The 5,015-nt window shown below is 50.1% G+C and overlaps 2 non-coding genes across 2 annotated transcripts; both read right to left on the bottom strand.

Annotated features, from left to right (window-relative positions):
• Positions 1-760: 760 nt before the first annotated feature.
• On the bottom strand, positions 761-832 carry TRNAG-UCC (transfer RNA glycine (anticodon UCC)). The gene has a single exon. It is a non-coding gene; the product is annotated as a tRNA-Gly (tRNA).
• Positions 833-4,531: 3,699 nt separating this feature from the next.
• TRNAG-UCC (transfer RNA glycine (anticodon UCC)) lies at positions 4,532-4,603 on the bottom strand. The gene has a single exon. It is a non-coding gene; the product is annotated as a tRNA-Gly (tRNA).
• Between the last annotated feature and the right edge of the window lie 412 nt (positions 4,604-5,015).

The raw sequence follows: 5,015 nt of genomic DNA, 5'->3' as shown, positions 1-5,015 counted from the left end.
TGGGCTTTTACAGCCTACAAACCGACAACCCTAGACCCAGTTTCGAGTGAAGCGGGCAGTAGGCCTTACAAAGCCAAACAACCTGCAACCACGCACTCCCATCCCATGGCCTTTTGCAGACAGGCCTCATTTCTCTAGCTCACACCCTAACTGCCAACACCCCTTCCCCTTCTCTCTCTGTCTCTCTCTCTCTGTCTCTCTCTCTCATTCTCTCTCTCTCGCAAATAGATACTTTACTTCCCAGGTGCAACAAAACAAGCCTTCTCGAGCTGGCAGATATGGGAAGGAAGGAAGGAAGGGCCAGTTTGGAAACTCAACTCAATTACCATAAATCCCCTGCTAAGGGTTATGGGAGGGAGGAATGAAGGAACTTTGCTTCAGGGAAAGGGCTGCTGCTGCTTCAGCATGTGAGGAGCGCAGCCACACGTTTCACCTTCTTCAGTATGTTGGTTTACAGGATGAGAGAGATCCTGAAACCTCACTCTAATAGGCTGAGGTGCTGTGCTCGGTGGCCTGCTGGGACCAAGGCCCGTCAGGGCAAGGCGAATAGGCCTTTGTCAGGCCTTCGTCAGGGCTTTGTCGGGGAGGGGCCAGGAGCCCTGCTCGCTTCAATCCCCTCACCGATAGACAGTTGCAGAAACTAGGATGCAAGAACCTTTCCTGGATGGGGTTTTGATTTTCACGAAAAGTGTGTCAGCTTTGCTTTCAGCATGAGTCTGATTTCCAAAAAATGCATTTTGAACAATTTAAAGATTTGATCTGCGTTGGCCGGGAATCGAACCCGGGTCAACTGCTTGGAAGGCAGCTATGCTCACCACTATACCACCAACGCCTGCCTGTCTGGGCTATCTGATGGAGCGGCCCTTAGAAATAAGAATAAGTCATTGGCTGGGAATGAAAAAAGCTTGCGTTTGACGCAGAAGCAGTTCGCATCATGAGGTCTTGCCGGTCAGCCCAACATTTCCCCGGGACCCCTTAAAAAAGGAGCTTGGTTTTAAGTTTGGTTTGATTGAACAGTACATTTTGTTGGCTGGGCTGGGACCCTCTCCTATTTAGCGCAAGAGTGGAACGAGGCAGCAAGTTCAAGGAATGACATTGCATCCAGGCACTTACAGCTCTTTGTGCCCTAATGCCATGACACAAAAACATAATTTGAAAAAAGTTAGCAGAGGATGGTTTCGATCCATCGACCTCTGGGTTATGGGCCCAGCACGCTTCCGCTGCGCCACTCTGCTGGTTGGAGAACAAGAGCTTTTCTGGGCTTTTACAGCCTACAAACCGACAACCCTAGACCCAGTTTCGAGTGAAGCGGGCAGTAGGCCTTACAAAGCCAAACAACCTGCAACCACGCACTCCCATCCCATGGCCTTTTGCAGACAGGCCTCATTTCTCTAGCTCACACCCTAACTGCCAACACCCCTTCCCCTTCTCTCTCTGTCTCTCTCTCTCTGTCTCTCTCTCTCATTCTCTCTCTCTCGCAAATAGATACTTTACTTCCCAGGTGCAACAAAACAAGCCTTCTCGAGCTGGCAGATATGGGAAGGAAGGAAGGAAGGGCCAGTTTGGAAACTCAACTCAATTACCATAAATCCCCTGCTAAGGGTTATGGGAGGGAGGAATGAAGGAACTTTGCTTCAGGGAAAGGGCTGCTGCTGCTTCAGCATGTGAGGAGCGCAGCCACACGTTTCACCTTCTTCAGTATGTTGGTTTACAGGATGAGAGAGATCCTGAAACCTCACTCTAATAGGCTGAGGTGCTGTGCTCGGTGGCCTGCTGGGACCAAGGCCCGTCAGGGCAAGGCGAATAGGCCTTTGTCAGGCCTTCGTCAGGGCTTTGTCGGGGAGGGGCCAGGAGCCCTGCTCGCTTCAATCCCCTCACCGATAGACAGTTGCAGAAACTAGGATGCAAGAACCTTTCCTGGATGGGGTTTTGATTTTCACGAAAAGTGTGTCAGCTTTGCTTTCAGCATGAGTCTGATTTCCAAAAAATGCATTTTGAACAATTTAAAGATTTGATCTGCGTTGGCCGGGAATAGAACCCGGGTCAACTGCTTGGAAGGCAGCTATGCTCACCACTATACCACCAACGCCTGCCTGTCTGGGCTATCTGATGGAGCGGCCCTTAGAAATAAGAATAAGTCATTGGCTGGGAATGAAAAAAGCTTGCGTTTGACGCAGAAGCAGTTCGCATCATGAGGTCTTGCCGGTCAGCCCAACATTTCCCCGGGACCCCTTAAAAAAGGAGCTTGGTTTTAAGTTTGGTTTGATTGAACAGTACATTTTGTTGGCTGGGCTGGGACCCTCTCCTATTTAGCGCAAGAGTGGAACGAGGCAGCAAGTTCAAGGAATGACATTGCATCCAGGCACTTACAGCTCTTTGTGCCCTAATGCCATGACACAAAAACATAATTTGAAAAAAGTTAGCAGAGGATGGTTTCGATCCATCGACCTCTGGGTTATGGGCCCAGCACGCTTCCGCTGCGCCACTCTGCTGGTTGGAGAACAAGAGCTTTTCTGGGCTTTTACAGCCTACAAACCGACAACCCTAGACCCAGTTTCGAGTGAAGCGGGCAGTAGGCCTTACAAAGCCAAACAACCTGCAACCACGCACTCCCATCCCATGGCCTTTTGCAGACAGGCCTCATTTCTCTAGCTCACACCCTAACTGCCAACACCCCTTCCCCTTCTCTCTCTGTCTCTCTCTCTCTGTCTCTCTCTCTCATTCTCTCTCTCTCGCAAATAGATACTTTACTTCCCAGGTGCAACAAAACAAGCCTTCTCGAGCTGGCAGATATGGGAAGGAAGGAAGGAAGGGCCAGTTTGGAAACTCAACTCAATTACCATAAATCCCCTGCTAAGGGTTATGGGAGGGAGGAATGAAGGAACTTTGCTTCAGGGAAAGGGCTGCTGCTGCTTCAGCATGTGAGGAGCGCAGCCACACGTTTCACCTTCTTCAGTATGTTGGTTTACAGGATGAGAGAGATCCTGAAACCTCACTCTAATAGGCTGAGGTGCTGTGCTCGGTGGCCTGCTGGGACCAAGGCCCGTCAGGGCAAGGCGAATAGGCCTTTGTCAGGCCTTCGTCAGGGCTTTGTCGGGGAGGGGCCAGGAGCCCTGCTCGCTTCAATCCCCTCACCGATAGACAGTTGCAGAAACTAGGATGCAAGAACCTTTCCTGGATGGGGTTTTGATTTTCACGAAAAGTGTGTCAGCTTTGCTTTCAGCATGAGTCTGATTTCCAAAAAATGCATTTTGAACAATTTAAAGATTTGATCTGCGTTGGCAGGGAATCGAACCCAGGTCAACTGCTTGGAAGGCAGCTATGCTCACCCCTATACCACCAACGCCTGCCTGTCTGGGCTATCTGATGGAGCGGCCCTTAGAAATAAGAATAAGTCATTGGCTGGGAATGAAAAAAGCTTGCGTTTGACGCAGAAGCAGTTCGCATCATGAGGTCTTGCCGGTCAGCCCAACATTTCCCCGGGACCCCTTAAAAAAGGAGCTTGGTTTTAAGTTTGGTTTGATTGAACAGTACATTTTGTTGGCTGGGCTGGGACCCTCTCCTATTTAGCGCAAGAGTGGAACGAGGCAGCAAGTTCAAGGAATGACATTGCATCCAGGCACTTACAGCTCTTTGTGCCCTAATGCCATGACACAAAAACATAATTTGAAAAAAGTTAGCAGAGGATGGTTTCGATCCATCGACCTCTGGGTTATGGGCCCAGCACGCTTCCGCTGCGCCACTCTGCTGGTTGGAGAACAAGAGCTTTTCTGGGCTTTTACAGCCTACAAACCGACAACCCTAGACCCAGTTTCGAGTGAAGCGGGCAGTAGGCCTTACAAAGCCAAACAACCTGCAACCACGCACTCCCATCCCATGGCCTTTTGCAGACAGGCCTCATTTCTCTAGCTCACACCCTAACTGCCAACACCCCTTCCCCTTCTCTCTCTGTCTCTCTCTCTCTGTCTCTCTCTCTCATTCTCTCTCTCTCGCAAATAGATACTTTACTTCCCAGGTGCAACAAAACAAGCCTTCTCGAGCTGGCAGATATGGGAAGGAAGGAAGGAAGGGCCAGTTTGGAAACTCAACTCAATTACCATAAATCCCCTGCTAAGGGTTATGGGAGGGAGGAATGAAGGAACTTTGCTTCAGGGAAAGGGCTGCTGCTGCTTCAGCATGTGAGGAGCGCAGCCACACGTTTCACCTTCTTCAGTATGTTGGTTTACAGGATGAGAGAGATCCTGAAACCTCACTCTAATAGGCTGAGGTGCTGTGCTCGGTGGCCTGCTGGGACCAAGGCCCGTCAGGGCAAGGCGAATAGGCCTTTGTCAGGCCTTCGTCAGGGCTTTGTCGGGGAGGGGCCAGGAGCCCTGCTCGCTTCAATCCCCTCACCGATAGACAGTTGCAGAAACTAGGATGCAAGAACCTTTCCTGGATGGGGTTTTGATTTTCACGAAAAGTGTGTCAGCTTTGCTTTCAGCATGAGTCTGATTTCCAAAAAATGCATTTTGAACAATTTAAAGATTTGATCTGCGTTGGCCGGGAATCGAACCCGGGTCAACTGCTTGGAAGGCAGCTATGCTCACCACTATACCACCAACGCCTGCCTGTCTGGGCTATCTGATGGAGCGGCCCTTAGAAATAAGAATAAGTCATTGGCTGGGAATGAAAAAAGCTTGCGTTTGACGCAGAAGCAGTTCGCATCATGAGGTCTTGCCGGTCAGCCCAACATTTCCCCGGGACCCCTTAAAAAAGGAGCTTGGTTTTAAGTTTGGTTTGATTGAACAGTACATTTTGTTGGCTGGGCTGGGACCCTCTCCTATTTAGCGCAAGAGTGGAACGAGGCAGCAAGTTCAAGGAATGACATTGCATCCAGGCACTTACAGCTCTTTGTGCCCTAATGCCATGACACAAAAACATAATTTGAAAAAAGTTAGCAGAGGATGGTTTCGATCCATCGACCTCTGGGTTATGGGCCCAGCACGCTTCCGCTGCGCCACTCTGCTGGTTGGAGA

Source organism: Ambystoma mexicanum, chromosome 6q (assembly GCF_040938575.1).
Source record: "Ambystoma mexicanum isolate Mex_15411 chromosome 6q, UKY_AmexF1_1, whole genome shotgun sequence".
Classification (NCBI taxonomy): Eukaryota; Metazoa; Chordata; class Amphibia; order Caudata; family Ambystomatidae; genus Ambystoma; species Ambystoma mexicanum.
Note: the sequence above shows the minus strand (reverse complement) of the source record. Positions and strands in the feature narration are given on the sequence as shown.